The following is a 15,042-nucleotide window of genomic DNA, read 5'->3' as shown; positions in this document are numbered from 1 at the left end:
AACTATCGTGATCTACATATCTGGGTCAACAAATGACAGTCCATAAATGTAGTTTAAATGATCTGAGCACATATTAAAACTTTATATGGCTTGCTTTGACTGATTCATTGCTGTTATCAGGTAAGTTAAGAGTAAAATATTAACCCACTCGCCACATTCATTCATTCGCCACAGCAGAATGAACTTATCCAGCAAGTTTTTACGCAGCAGATGCCCTTCCAGCAGCAACCCATCTCTGGGAAACATCCACACACTACGAACAATTTAGACTACCCAATTCACCTGTTCTGAATGTCTTTGGACTGTGGGGGAAACCGGAGCACCTGGAGGAAACCCACGCGAATGCAGGGAGAACATGCAAACTCCTCACAGAAACGCCAACTGAGCCGAGGTTCGAACCAGCGACCCAGCGGCCTTCTTGCTGTAAGGCGACAGCATTACCTACTGCGCCACTGCCTCGCCCTAACACACTCACTTGTATTAGGTAAATAGTGTACAATAACTTGACAATCTAAAATAATAATGATTTAACCAGTAAAATTAATGATTTAACTATTTTTTTAGAGTGCATTTAATTTCAAAAGTGTTACTTGAAGGAACCTAAAGGCTGATTTATGCTTCTACTTCAAGTGATCGGCGTGACCTACGGCGCATGCAACGCACGTTGCTGTGCATTCATACTTTTCCGAAACGCTAGTTGGCAGTGAGGTGTTTATGTTCCTCTGTGTCGAGTTTCTTCGCTGGTGTTTTTTTTTTTTTTTTTTTTTCTGAACGATTCCTTAATGCACAAGAAGTTCAAACTCGCTGGAACTGGTGCTCGTACAACAACTTTAACCATAATGCTGAGTTCAGACTGCATGATTTTAGCCCCTTTTTTGAGTCGCCAACAGGTTTTGAGAAATCGGCGACAAATATCTGAAATCACAGGCAAATCGCTGCTCGTTCACATGAGTATCAATCACACTTTATGAACTATATCAAAGATGCCATCTGAGAGAATCGCAGATGAGTTGCCGATGCCTGTGAGATATTTGGCGTGCTAAATATCTGGAGATGTCAGCGATTCAAATCATGCTGTGTGAAATGAATTTTGACTGAAAGAGAGCGGCATTCTCTAGTGTGGATACCTGCAGGCCAGCGGGAGACGGGGAGAAGTTAAAAATTGCTCATTTTGAGTTTATTTGGACGCAAGAAATGGAGGAAAACTATTGTAAATTTGGCAGGAGCACCCATGTCTGGCTTGTTTTTGTTGTGTCGTCTGAGCAATATCACAACCGGGTCAAAAAAACTATTTAAATTGCTAATCCCCTTCAAACCCAGGTGAGCAAATATGTACATTTTTTACCCCGTTAAAGGCTTTTTTCTCTTTATGTAATTAATAACTAAACATATACTACGTGTTTTTGGTTGTGACCCATAGATTGGATGAAGTTGTCAGACATTCTTCCTATTGTAAAGTGCAGTTTGAAACCCCCTGTCACCGATCCATCTTGCAGTGTAAACAAAGCAGCGACGAAACGCTAGCCCAGATAGTCATGCAGTGTAAAAACATCTGTGACATGACTACTTTGAAAATCATGCAGTCTGAACACGGCAAGGTAAACACAAAGAAACATTTTTCATCTGGAGCTCCTTCATGGGACTCCAACGGACTCGCGCGGCTCTCGGTCCCGCCCATACACGTCAGTGCTTCCAAGCTGACCAATCACAGAGCTTGCGCTAGATGTTGTTGTGACGTGTAGTTTTTTGAGAGGTGCGCATCAGCGACACCGACGGCCATGGCGTGGGCTGCTGCGTAGCATACGCGTGCTCTTGACGCAGAAGTATATATCAGCCTTAAGTCTTCCTTCAGCTCCCAAAAGTCCTTGTTCATCCAAACTACTGTATGATACATTTATGTCATCAACTGAAATCCCAGCAGCAAATGTTTACTCCTATAAATAAATAATCACTGAGTAATACCAGCTTCACTGTTTTATTCATGTTCTTGCCTCTTTGGTTTTAGTAAACCAAAAACACAAGCAATTGGCACCGGTTTGTGTCTGATGCAAAACAAGAGAAACAGAAGCAAACAACGTTACTGGCTAAAAGCAATTTTAAAGGAGACAAGGTGAAATGAGAAACACATTATCCTCGATGGTGATTCACTAAATAAGCCAGATTGTATTGCTATCAAACAAACAAATCAATGGTATATTCTTATAACATCATTTGCAACAGAAATGCCTTTGAATTTGTTTTAAAAACAGTTTACAAACTGCAAATTGTTGTTTAAGAATACTATTATTGCCTCTATAAACTCTTCTCTGTGATCACTGTGACAATATTGCTATATGTATGAGGACATTTTCAGAAATGAAAAGAAAACTTTTTTTTTTTTTAGACATTTTCAAACATTGTTGTCATATAAATGCATGAAAAAAAATCATATCAACATCAAAAGGTATGCAATTCAAAAACCCCCAAGATGCATTCAGTCATTATATCACAATTTTAGCTACAGTATGTAGAAACCAACTGGCACTATGTTATAATCACTCCCCTTCAAATAGCAAGCTCATGATTGGTTAACGTGGCACAAATGTCCGCTGAAAGTCAAATTTTCCAACTTGAGTGTTTTGCGCAATATGTGCGCTAAGCATGTCAATAGCGCGATATGCACATTAAGTGCATCATACACAAAAAACACTCAACTCGCACCACTTCATTCGTGCAAATCACATAATTCGTGCCACCTTATTTGCGCAAATCGTGTCACAGTATGTCTATTCGTGTCTTTGCATTGACTTAACATGTAAGTCACTCGCGCTTGACACTTCCTCCGCGTCTGGTGTGAACACAGCATTATGCTTGTTTTTGAATAAAAACTATAAAATAATAAATAAATAATATATAAATAATAAAAATAAAATACTATTGGTTGGGCTTAGGTCAGTGGTTTGTTGATCTAGATCAGAGGTGTCCACACTCGGTCCTGGAGGGCCGGTGTCCTGGAGAGTTTAGCTCTAACCGAAATCAAACACACCTGAACGATCTAGTCAAGCTTTTGCTAGATAAATCAGAAACTTCCTGACAGGTGTGTTAAAGCAAGTTGGAGCTAAACTCAGCAGGACACCTCTGGTCTTGGTAATCTGTATGACAAGCTATGCATTCTGGTGTATGTACTTGAAATGTATAATAAAACGTAGCCCAAGTAATGTATTCCAGAAAAGATTTACGCAGAGCCCTTTAGTGGATCTGTCTTCTGAAACTTACAACAAAATGTTCCTGGAGCAAAAAATGTAGACTGAAAGGTGCTGTTGAGCTCAATCTGAGAGCAAATTCTCCATACAGTTAAGGTCATGCAACAGTGTTTTCATCAAAAGTAAAAATTTGTATTCATTTGACAATGGCATTTCTGGCACCTGAAAAAACATTTTTTATTATTTATTTTAAATTCTTTATCTGTTTTTTTTTTTTTTTTTTTTTTTGGCTCTGAGTAAACTACAAAAACACTTTCAGTAATGTCAAGTTTCTTTAGAGACTGACTTTTCTGGCATGCATTATACAAAATTTGAGTAAATACTTTAAATAGATCTGTGTGAATGTGAATCCTTTTAACACTATTTTTATCTGTAAGTAAAAGTTGCAGAACGGTTTTATATAAGAAAACCTTTTTTCCACTTTTTAAAGATGTTTGCTATATAAATGCATCCTTAAAGGAACACTGCACTTTTTTGTAAGTACAGGCTAATTTAATCACCTAGAAACAGTTGAGTTTTACCTTTTTTTTTTTTTTTTATCCATTCAACCAATCTCTGAATCTTGCAGAACTAAATGGATTCAAAATGATAAACCTCAACAGTCTAACTCTAGAAGACTTATGAAATGAGCCCATTCCCATAAAAAAGTGTAGTGTTCCTTTAAGTTTACATATCAGATCCAAACCAAAAGCTATATTTCAAGTGCCTGGTCAATATCTCATATTTCAGCTATTTAAAAATAATCTCATGAGCAGAATGCCATGTTCCTAGTGATGTGTTGTTGAGCCCAACTGCATAAAGCCCAATCTGAGAGCGCGAAAGGAACAAATTGTCCGTACAGCTAAGGTCATAGAAGACGGCTGTGAAGAATGAAAGAGATAGTTCAAATGCTCGGCAATCACAGATGTGCTGTCAAACAGAAAGAAGGGGGAGGAATAGAGAGAAAGAGCGTAAAAATGTCCCAATATGTGCCATTTCAAGTGCATAGAAAAAAATCTGGCTGAGAGAGAAATTCCCTTTTGTGTATTGGCGTTTATAATGTTTTTTTTTTTTCATTACTCTCTTTCTTTGAAGTATTTGAGACGAGAGGGATCCTACGTGCCCTGGACAGTGATCATATTAGGCTGTTATCCGTGTTGAGTGGCCTGAAGTAGAGGGGATTGGAAACAGGCACACCAGGGGGACAGGGGTGTTATTTTGTGGGAACTGACACAGCAAGAGCCCTGGCTACGTTCATTCAGATCTGACGGATGTTGGCAATCTCCCAGGATGAAACTTGGCTGTAGCCAGACAAGATAAATGGAACTTGTGCCCAAGATTATCTCCTTCCCCTGACAAATCTAAAGCTAATTTACTTTTTCCTTGTGTAGGCAATTTTTTTTTTTTTTTTTTTTTGTATTCCTAAGGCAAAGAAATATCCAGTGTTTGTCACTGAGTAAATAGTTCACTAATTCCCTCTCTGCGTATTTTCCAAACACTGGCACACCTGTGTCTATTGACTTTTGAGGGGTGTAGAAAGTGATTCATAAGAGCTATTAATGTAAAACATGCTCGAACTTGTTCCTTAACATCTGGATAATCTTGGTTTAAATAAGCAATTTGACAGTTCCGTCGGAAGTGTCAAAATATTCTGGGTTTCTTCACCATTTCAGCGCTCATATAAAGCATGACGTTTTCTCAGTTTGTTATGAAACAGAACACAAATGTTGAACGGGGACATTTCCAGAGCACATCAAACTATTACATTTAGCCAAATTATGGTGCACGTGTTCACAAAATGGTCCACAGGAAATAAATAAATACATACTAATCCAATAACAGTGCAAAAGAGCAAATAGACCATTCCAAAATCGTATTAAATTATAGCATCACCATAATAATAAAATGTATAATAATAATAATAATAATAATAATAATAATAATAATAATAATAATAATAATAATAATAATAATAATAATAGTGGTAGTGTAATAATAAAATAATAATAAAAACAAAAATAAAAATAATAAAAACAACAACAGCAATAATAATAATAATATTAATAGTGTAATAATAGTAGTGTAATAATAACAATAATAATAATAATAATAATAACTCATGTTCTACTTATACGGATGAGACCTGCGTTTGAGGTCTTAAACATAACTCGCGTAAAAAGAAGTACATAATAAAAATAAAATGAGTTTTAAAATATAGACATAAAATTAATAACCCACGGGTCTTAATACACCCAACATGCTCTGAGCTGGGATCGAACCGGCGATTCTTTGTATAGGAATCGGTTGCTCAAACAAGGACATAGATATATAAATTAGATGTCGCCTACCCTGTTGTTGTCTATTGGAAGGAATGCGTCAATAGAGCTGCCATTTTAGTACAGGGTAGCGCTCCTTTAAAATAAATGTGGGACCAAGGTGCATTGGAAGACTGTGACCATCCAGAGCCAGAGAATTACATATATACACAAATATCTATGATCGGGAGTTTTCCCGGAGGTCAGTATGCAATTATTTTTTTTTTTCAATTATGAAACTTAAAGGGCCCTATGATACACCCGCCGCAATGTGGCGCAAGGCGTGGCGCAATACTTGTTTGCTAGTTTCAGCTTGGCGCAAGAGTCGTTTTGAGGCGTTGCGCCACGCTCTTTAAATAGCAAATGCATTTGCGCTCATATGTGCGCCCATAGGCATTCTGGTCTAAAAAAGCAGGCGTGTTTTGGCGCTTTGCTATTTTGAGAAACTGTAATAGTCTTTTCTTTAGACCAGAACAAACCCGGCTTACACACTGCCTAATACACACAAGATGTAGAGCAATACGCAAATATCTTTACATATGAAAAAATGTAAATATTAAGGATATATAGGATATAATAAGGATATATATATATATATATATATATATATATATATATATATATAAAGAATTCAAATATTACAAAACATATTATTTTCTAGCCTACATGAATTTAAAAACCACTGCCTTGAATTCTTCATCTCGGGAGGCTTTTTCAGTTCATTCAATTTGCTTTTGTATAATGTTATTATTATTAGCAGTATTATTTATAATATCCATATTTATTATTGTTTTATTAAAAACAAGCTTAGATTTATCCACCTGTCAGGTTTTAGAACATATGGGGCATAGCAGGTGTATTTGGAAATAACTCAGTATTTTGACCTCACTTCGTTATTATTGTTCATTTATTCGTTTGCTGGAAATTAAACTGAATTTATAAATAGTTTTGAAACAAATCTTTGCACTTAACAAACTAAATTAATTATTTATAGGCTTATTGATGTCTCTGCGTAAAGATTTCTTTATTCACAAGAGCAAAAGCAAAAGTTAACTTTGCGTCATGTAAATAGCAAATGCGCTTATGGCGCAACGCAAGGCTCTTAAAGGGAATGGGAGATGAGACTACGATTGGTTTATTTTCAAAACACAGCTATAACTCATTAAGAAAATAAACTCAACCCTTTTAGATCATGCGCCACGGCGCAAAGCGGATTTTCCCATCCCTAAACTAGAAAATGTGGATTATGACACACCCTGAATGCGTTTGCGCCCTGCGCTTGCCGTTTTGCGATGGACCGTCAAAATAGAGCCCATAATTTTACATCACTTTTTCTATATTGATGGATATAATCAAATAGGCATTCCTGACAAAAAGCTTGTGTTTGTGTGTATAATGTACTATCCACCCTCCTTGTTAAACTGATCCATGTCCTGAAACACACCCCTCTCCTGCTTTCACTTCTCATACTGATGGAGGGAGCGACTCGTTTGTGAATGAATCTCTGTTGAGTGACTCCTTCACTAGCCGACAATAATACTAATAATAATACTACAATAATAATAAAGTTTCTGGCACCGCAGCATCTCGCTGTCATATTTAGTTTGCATTGTTTGCTGATTTTATTCAACAGCATATAGCATATAGCACATAGCATAAGCCCAGTGTTTAGTGCGAGTTGGTACTACTTGCCTTATGGTGAATGCAGTAAGTGACTGATTATAATAATGTTACCTGTTTAGCACAAAAGTTCGTAACATACAAAAACATAAAAAACTAAACCTTACCTATGAAATGTTCTGCCTTTGTGATTGTTTTCTCTGTTTGCTCGTTACTACACCCGTAGACAGCGCTAAAGTTCAGCATCTTCACGTAGTAACACTATCTTGACTAGTGCGGGTGAATGACACATGTTCTGGGAGCACTTTACAAATATGCAGCCACTATTGACGCATGCTCAGGGTCCTCATGCGATATCTAGTGTATATATCTATGTAACAAGGAGGCTAAAGACTAGCACCTTTTGAGGTCAGAGAAGTGAGGTTTACCTGCATAGCACTTTGCTAGCTGGCCTCTGTTATACTCACCCCCTAAACCTTACTCCCATCCCGGACGAGCCCCGACGTGTAACCCACTGGTCCTACTGCACCCAACCTGCTCTAAGCTGGGATTGAACCGGCGATTCTTTGTATGGAAGTGGGTTGGTCTAACAAGGAGGCTAAAGACCATGGCCTCTAGTGTCTGTTGCTAGAGCACCTTTTGAGGTCAGAGAGAGGTTTACCTGCATAGCACTTCACTAGCTGGCCATATAATTTTTTAACTACATTATTAAAATGTACATAAATAAATAAATAAATGAATGAATGAATGAATGAATGAATGAATGAATGAATGAATGAATGAATGAATGAATGAATGAATGAATGAATGAATGAATAAATAAATAAGTAAATAAATAAAATGGCAAATGATTAAAAAAACAATAGTCATTCAATTATACTGTTCATCTTCATTTTTATTGTGATTTTACAATGCAGCTTGTGTCAAGCAGCAATATAATTATAGTCTCATAAACTCTATTTAAGACTGTATTTCTGCAAATATTAATCACAAATATTATTCCCTTAATTGTGTGTAACATGTTGCCTCGATCTAAATGAAACCCAATAAACATATATTATTAAAGATGCAAACCTCTGTTATACAACCGCATTAATACACTTTTCAGAAATGTAGTGATATTCCTTATAAGTATGAAATCTAGATTTGAAATTAAGAAAAGCTGTTTAAATAAACAAATTATATATAAACTTATTTTATATAAACAAATTTTATATATTTGTTTACCAATGAAATAGAAACAGATCACAGCATGATCATACACAAGCAAAAAAAAACTAATATGAGCATGAAATACACATTAAATCCCATCTGACATGCAAGAAAGAAAAAAAACCTAAAAAGCTATCTATTTTCTAAGCATCAAATACAAAAAATTGTAGATATTGCAAAAGCTATAAACCTTTTTTGTTTCACAAAGTTGACCCTAGTCAGAAATAAAAACTGAATTTACTGGGTGTGTAATGTGTATATAAAATACTTTATACACAGAAAGTAGTCCCTAAGACAACAAAGATGCTTAAAACATCTTAGTAAGTTATACATTTGTTTTAAAATGCATAAAACTAATTTAAATAAACAGCATATTTTTCACCACACATCAATTAACACAATAAAACACTGATATGAGCATGAACTACACATTAAAACCCATCTGTGAGGACATAACTGACAACAAACATGCAAGAAAGAAATAAAAATAGAAAAGCTAGCTATTTTCTAAGCATTTATTAGAAATACATTTATTAAAGCAGATGATGTTAAAGCTATAAACCTCTTCTCCACCACAAATTTAACATTATTCAGAAATAAAAGCTGGATTCACTGGGTGTGTAATGTGTATTTAAAGGTATTTATTTATCTACAGAAAGTAGTCCCTAAGACAACAAATATATGCTTGAAAGTTGTTAAAATTTGTTTCATAAAATGTATAAAACTCATTTAAATAAACAAGATAAACATGTTTTAGTTGTACAACATGTCCATTAACACACTAAAACACTAATATGAGCATGAAATACACATTAAAACCCATCTGTGAGGACATAACTGACAAGAAACTTGCAAGAAAACTAGCTATTTTCTAAGCATTTAATTCAAAGAAATGTATTAAAGCAGATATTGCAAAAACTGTACACCTTTTTTTAACCAAAAAGTTAACACTTTTCAGAAATAAAAGCTGATTCACTGACTGTGCAATGTGTATGGTACTTATTAATAAACAGATAGTAGTGCTTAAGACAACACACATAAAGGCTTTAAACATGTTATTAAGTTAAAATTAGTTTTACAATATGAATAAAACTCATTCAAATAAACAGCAGATACATTTGTTTCACAATGTGACTATTAACACACCAAAGCACTAATATGAGCATTTTTATATATGAAATTGCTCACAAAAAAACTTGCAAAACAGACAAAAACAAAACTAAATCAGCACTTTTCAAAGCACTGTAGAAAATGATTTCGCATAAGACACGTTGTTTACTGTGCCTCTGAAGGCTTTCTGTCATGCACGTGTGAGGTCACAGCTCACACTACTACAGTAGCTACAGTAGTAATTCCCTGCCGGGCTGCTTTTATATCAAGCTCAGACAAACCCATCAAACAGAAGCCTAAATACTCACAGGAATCTGCTTCATTCTAGTCCGCTCGTCCTCAGAAATACAGACAAACCCTTCCTTTTCTGCTCTGTCTAATCCCACAGGCTTGAGAAAGAGAAGAAAATCCAGAGAAACGTCCACCACAGCAGACCCGGTACTAACAGAGCGAGAGAGGCGACTGGGGAGACATATGTTGCCAAAGCCTCTCGCCTGGCAAAGAAGCTCATTAAACGAGTGACAATCACTCCCACAAAGCCAGATCTGAGCGCTTTTCACATGGAGTGTACAAAGAAGGAGAGATGCGGGGAGAGAGAGAGAGAGAGAGAGAGAGAGAGAGAGAGAGAGTGGGAGAGGGAAAGAGAGGGAGAGAGAATGAGTGAATGAAACTGAAGGAATTCTGGATGGAACAAGTTGCATTCGAAGCATGGGGAGACTTGTCCACGTTTTGTGCCATAGATGTCAAGATCCATGCTTTGTCTTTTGTTACACTGTCACTTTAGTTAAATAGGGTTAATATGGGGCTTATTTGAGTCTAGTGGCTATTACAGTGTAGTATATTATAGAAAACCTGCAATGCGTGTCTTTCAGGCAGCTATATTGTATGAGAATGAAATCATTTGCCATTTTTAACTTAGTTTTTACATGTTCAGATGACATTGTGTGCAGTTCTCTGTGAAGGAAAAAAGCTGTGATGATAAGGGTGACTACAAGGGCGTTGCTATGCAGTTGCTAGGATGTACAATGTGGTTTTGAGCATGTTGCTATGAAGTTGCTAGGCTATAAAAAAAAGATAACCAAAATAACCTGTCCACAATTCGATGATATGATCTACCTGCATCACTGAATGACATTTTTTTGCATCTGTCATGCAAATAGTAGAACATTTCTATATGGTAAAACAACAACATCAATAAAAAAAAAAAAAAAAAAAAAAGCTGAATGGGTTAACCAAAACGAATTACCAATTATAGCATGCATCCTCATTATTGATAATAATAATAATAATAATAATGATTTAATAATTTGTTATTATTATTATTATTATTATTATTATTATTATTATTATTATTATTATTATTATTATTATAGTTACTTTAATTATTATTAATTACATATATATTTTTAAAAAAAATTAAATTATAGCTAAAACTTGTAAACCATTATTGTTTTATAATAATAATAATATTAATCAGAATATTATTATTATTATTATTATTATTATTATTATTATTATTATTATTATTATTATTATTATTATTATTATTATTATTGTTATTACTATTAATTCATAATACTATTAATACTACTCATATAATAATAATAATAATAAGAATAATAATAATAATAAGAATAATAATAATAATTATTATTATTATTATTATTAGTATTATTATTATTATTATTATTATTATTATTATTATTATTATTATTATTATTACCATAATATTATGGTTATTATTATTAGTAGTATTGTTATTAATAATAATAATATTATTATTATAAAAAACAATAATTGTTTACTAGTTTTAGCTATAATTTTATTTTCTAATTAAAATAGATATTTAATTAATAATAATTAAAATAAATAATAATAATAATAATAATAATAATAATAATAATAATAATAATAATAATAATAATAATAATAATAGTAATAATAATAATAATAATAATAATAATAATAACAATAATAATAATAATAATAACATCACATTATTTTTATTATTGTTGTTGTTGTTTTTGTTATTATTTTTTTATTATTAATATTGTTGTTGTTGTTGTTGTTGTTGTTGTTGTTGTTGTTGTTGTTGTTGTTGTTATAATTTTTTTTTCAACATACATTTTTAGCTTTAACAACTTTCAATTCAGTGGTTGCTATCTGAGAATAATATACCTTAGAATATTGAGTATTCCACACAGCCGTATATACCAAATCATGGTATCTAGGTTACAAATTCATAGTATTTTGTGATATAAAGGCTACAAAGAACTTTTATTCTTGGCAAGATCATTTGAAGTTTTCCAAAATCTAAAGTAAATATCTTGCATGGTTGTATGGTGTAGCAAAGTATGTTGGAGTTTAGTAGGAGATAAGTTTAAAAAAAAATAATAATAAAATGTCAGCATGGACCTGGAAAAAGAAAAGATGATAACCTTTAATTGACATCAGCCAGTGGGCAAGCAACAGTTCATATGGACCTCACAAATAGGGGTAGATCCCTAGGGACCACATGATTTGCCGACAGAGCAAATAGCACAGAACAGGACATGGTCACACTCTCTAAATACAAACGCCCCACCCCTATCCCACAATGCCGTGGCTGGAAGAATATGATGTTGAAGTGGATGAATGGGTGCGGGGAGAGGCTGAAATCAGAAAGGCTTGACATGTTTGCTTCAATTACGCTGATGTAGGTGCTGCTGACGTGTCTGTCAAATGGAAGAGTGCGCGTATAGGTAAAGGAATAATTAGTCTTTCGGGTTTCCAGGAAATGATACTCTTCATATGTCAGAAGCCTGCCGCGTGAGGTGAGATCATACAATGCACCATCAATTACAAGAAACATCATTAAACGTACAGGCACCATAAACACCCCTAATTAAAATTCTATTAAAATGGATACGTTCACGTGTCCGCTGTTTGAAAGTACCATTAATTTCATTATCTGCGACTCATAGTCATTACAGGGCAAGGGTTTGTTTGAAGAGCATGACGGACTTCCGCTTGTTCGTGTTAAACTCTTGCTCAGCATCTGACAGATATTTTGATCTGCTTCCAGTCAAGATAATTATTCACTTAAGTGTGGTTTCATTGAGCCAAAATCATTTCCCCCTTCCTGTTTAACATGCTCAGAATGTTAACTGCCTATCTGAGGAATGACCATTCGAGTGAGATTGTGAAATATATAGAGTCAAGCCATATATTATTCATACCCCTGGCAAATTCTGACTCAAGTTTTTGTTCAAATGTAAATAAAAACTGTCTCTTGTACTTCAGGACCATCTTAATGTAATTATTAGCCCCTTTCACACATACAGACCTTTCCGGAAAATTACCGGCAATTTTCCGGAAAGGTTGTATGTGTGAACAGGTCCTTTTTGAAAATACCGGTAAATTCGTTCTGGCTATTTTCCGGAAAGAGAAGTTGTAACATTACCGGCAATTTGCCGGAATGCTGCGCTTTGTGAACGCAGAAGGAAGATTTCCGGAATAAGCGCGTGCACGTCTAGAACGTGCTGACGTAAGACTTCTGCTTTAGCCAATCACAACAGTCAGATGCATTTACGTCCGCGCGGTTTGTGAGAATAAAAGCCTTTGAATATTTTTCCAGACATATTTAGCTGCTAGAAGTTAGTCAGATCACGTTTATATGTTCTTCTTAATGCCAACTGTGTAAATAATCATCGATGAGATGCTTATGATAAGCCGTTGTTTGTTTACCTTCAAGCTTTGCGTGTGCCCATGAAACAGCCTGTGAGCGCCTGCACACGCACATATTATGAACATCTCGACATGCGAAAGTAATCCTGCGAAAGTTGTTCACAATATTGATCATCCACAGAGTTTGTAATTTAGTCAAATGTTTACAAATACAGGTGCAGCCGTTTAAAGCTCATTTGTGGTGAATGATGTCAGAATTTACCAGTATTTTGGAATGGATGTGTGAATGCTCTTTTCCGGAAAAATTCCGTAACGTCCTCGCCTGTGTGAACAGCGCTTTTTTCAATATACCGGTAAAGTCGTTCCGTAAATTTTCCGGATATTTACCGGTATCACTGTGTGAAAGGGGCTAATGACTGCATGTTGTAGGGAGCAGATAGCTTTATAAGATAGCTGATGAAAAATCCGATTTAGAGTCTGACAAAAGGATAATTAGAGACAATTAGAGAAGGACAATCAGTTTTAAATCAATTTTATGTTAAATTTGTTTTGGATTAACATAACTTTTTTCGTGTGTGTGTTTTTTTTTTTTTTTTTTTTCATGAGTTCGGCTCTCTTTCAGACTAAACTGCTTTTGTTTTGTTTTTGTTACATTAATATTGGATTAATATCCCTTTACAGCCATATCCTGTAGAGTATTGTTGTCTGAATGGCGGTCGTTTCGTACTAAAATGGTCCTGTGAAAAATTAAAATTAAAAACAAAATGTAAAAAACTCTAAATTGTAGAATTTTTTTCACCCCAAAGGATGTAAAAAAAAAAATGTTTGGGTCTCAGGAGGATATATGGTTGTTTGATCTCAATTTTAACAATGCATAAAGATAAAGGTAACAAAACCAAACAATTAAACTGAAAAAAAAAAAACTGTAAATGTAATTCTACAAAAATGCATATTCTAACTATTTCTAAAGTTAGGATACCCTACCATTTAATAGCTAGTGTTACCTCCGTTGGCTAAAATAACTGCAGTGAGACGTTTCTTGTAGCCATCTACTGTACCAGGCTCGTTTCAGCTCACCCCAGAGCATCTCAATGGGATTAGGATCTGGGCTTTGACTTGATCATTCCATATTTCATTTTTTCCATAATTTATTATTTTTTTTCACATGACTGTACATATTTGAATTGATTATTTGATTTGCCTATGTTAGAAACAGCGAATCTCCTTTAAAACTGTCTGTTTCTTTTAGACAAGGAGATTCGCTATTTCTAACATCGGCAAATCAAACTTTTTTACGAAGATGAGATCATCATATTTGGATGTTTTCTTCAATGTGACTATGAGCCAAATAAATTGGCTATACATACAGGTAACTGTTTTATTTCAGATAATAACTTTTGTTTATTTATTTTTAATATTTATTAATTTATTAATTTTCCTTCAGCTTAGTCTCTAATTTATCTGGGGTCGTCAAAGCGGAATAAATCGTTAACTACCAGCACATGTTTTAAGCAGCAAATGCCCTTATAGTCGCAACCCAGTACTGGGGCACACTCATACACACTAGTTTACACACATACACATTTATAACTTTTTGTTATAAAAGATCATGTGATATTTAAAAAAAAAAAAAAAAGTGTGTAAATGAATAAACCAGCAGGCTGAGCACATTGTAAAACATCTAAAATGTTGTTTTGGTCATTCTAAAACACCTCCTTCCGCAACAAATTTCATTTTTACTTTTGATATTTGGTGCCAGCGACGCAGTGGCGCAGTAGGTAGTGCTGTCGCCTCACAGCAAGAAGGTCTCTGGGTCACAGATTCGAACCTTGACTCAGTTGGTGTTTCTGTGTAGAGTTTGCATGTTCTCCCTGTGTTCGTGTGGGTTTCCTGCGGGT

At 34.6% G+C, this 15,042-nt stretch overlaps 1 protein-coding gene across 48 annotated transcripts in view; it reads right to left on the bottom strand.

The window, feature by feature from the left end:
- Window positions 1-15,042, bottom strand: part of chl1b (cell adhesion molecule L1-like b) — a 168,569-nt gene that overhangs the window by 84,329 nt on the left and 69,198 nt on the right. For 27 of the 48 annotated variants that reach the window (XM_017356692.3, XM_017356686.3, XM_073954481.1 and 24 more), the window contains exon 1: window positions 9,787-10,025. The exons of the other annotated variants lie outside the window; for them this stretch is intronic. The gene's annotated coding sequence lies outside the window, so the exon portion shown is untranslated. Of the gene's footprint in view, window positions 1-9,786; window positions 10,026-15,042 lie in introns of those variants that run through there. 48 annotated transcript variants of the gene reach the window in all.

Source organism: Danio rerio, chromosome 6 (assembly GCF_049306965.1).
Source record: "Danio rerio strain Tuebingen ecotype United States chromosome 6, GRCz12tu, whole genome shotgun sequence".
Taxonomy (NCBI): domain Eukaryota; kingdom Metazoa; phylum Chordata; class Actinopteri; order Cypriniformes; family Danionidae; genus Danio; species Danio rerio.
The sequence above is the reverse complement of the archived record's forward strand: the minus strand, read 5'-3'. Positions and strand labels throughout refer to the sequence as shown.